The sequence below is a fragment of the Frankliniella occidentalis genome, unplaced genomic scaffold (assembly GCF_000697945.3).
Source record: "Frankliniella occidentalis isolate FOCC.00 unplaced genomic scaffold, Focc_3.1 Scaffold401, whole genome shotgun sequence".
NCBI lineage: Eukaryota > Metazoa > Arthropoda > Insecta > Thysanoptera > Thripidae > Frankliniella > Frankliniella occidentalis.
This window is the reverse complement of record NW_026267523.1, coordinates 207,431-208,757: the sequence shown is the minus strand read 5'-3', so window position 1 is coordinate 208,757 and position 1,327 is coordinate 207,431.

The window sequence follows — 1,327 nt, the reverse complement described above, 5'->3', positions numbered from 1 at the left end:
ACCCGCCCCACCACTCCCGCGGCCTGGATTTTTCGCCCGGCTCACTCGGTCAGCGGCTGCGCGGGTCCGTGAATTTTAATTGCCGCCCATTGTGAGGCCTAAATAAAGGTCACAGCGGGATGGCCGCTGCGAGCATCACGGCGCCCAAAAGGCGCGAAAAGTAAGAGGAAGAAGAGTGAACGAGGCGGCGCGTCGCCCCCCGCGGGTAACGCCCCGTAACGTAACAACTCGATGCAACGTTACCGCCGTCACGCGGCCCCAAGGATGGCCTGGTGGTCCTGGTGGGGGCGCTGGGGCCGGGCCGGGCCCCGTCGGGCGGGCCCGTGTTATTCACAACAAAAGCAACGAGAGCGCGACGGGGCCCGGCCCGGGCCGCTCAGCGTGCATTACTATGCGCGGCCAGCAAGTGGGAGGCGTGGACGCGGCGGCCGCCTCCGTGCGCCGTGTGCGTTTGGGGCAACATATAGGGCCTCGCACATATTCACAATGTACCACATTAGGTGTATTGCGAATGGGGTGGTTGCGCGTTATTGCGTGCCAATTCGAAACCTTCCAGCCGGACCAAGGAGAGAGAGACAATAATCAAAGTGAATTACAGTCATACATTGCGCATACAGCATACGGCGGGGCTGCGCATAGCGACGCGGCGGGGCGGGGCGGGGCCAGGCTGGACGAGGTTAGGCGAGGTCAGGTCACCTCTCTGCGCGCCTCGCCACTGCCCCGTGTCGAGGGGCTTACGCTGGACGACAGCGCAGGGACATGTCTTTGTCCAGCGATAAAATACCTTTCTCTATCACCCCTCAACCCCATAACATCCATGGCATGTCCTTTACCGCCCCACATATGGGTCTATAAACGGCAACGTAACATCTTTAAAAATATTTAATGACAATCCTTCGAACATTTTTTCGATTTTCCTCTGAAACAAGCGGCTTTTATACGCCCCTTTCAAATGATTTCTTTCATTCTTCGACATTCCGAACAATGTTCATACTAATTATTAAAATGAGGATCGGTGCTGTAATTATGTCACTTTGCAAATCAAACTTCCAAAACGATGAACGACTTATCGTCGCATTTTCAACCGTATCCGTCAGTTTGCTGTGCCTAGCTGCCCCTAACACTAACCTACATTTTGGTCGTAGCCCGTAGTAGAGCAGTTTGTTGTACGCGCGAACTCCAGGCTGTCCCGCCGCCTGCTCGCCGCTGGGCGCCTGCCAGTTCCAGATAGGCAGTCCGGCGCGCGCCGGCGTGCGGCGGGTGTGCCTACCCCGCCCCTGACGGTCCCCCGCCGCCGCGCCGGCCGGTCCCACGCGGCTGGCATAGC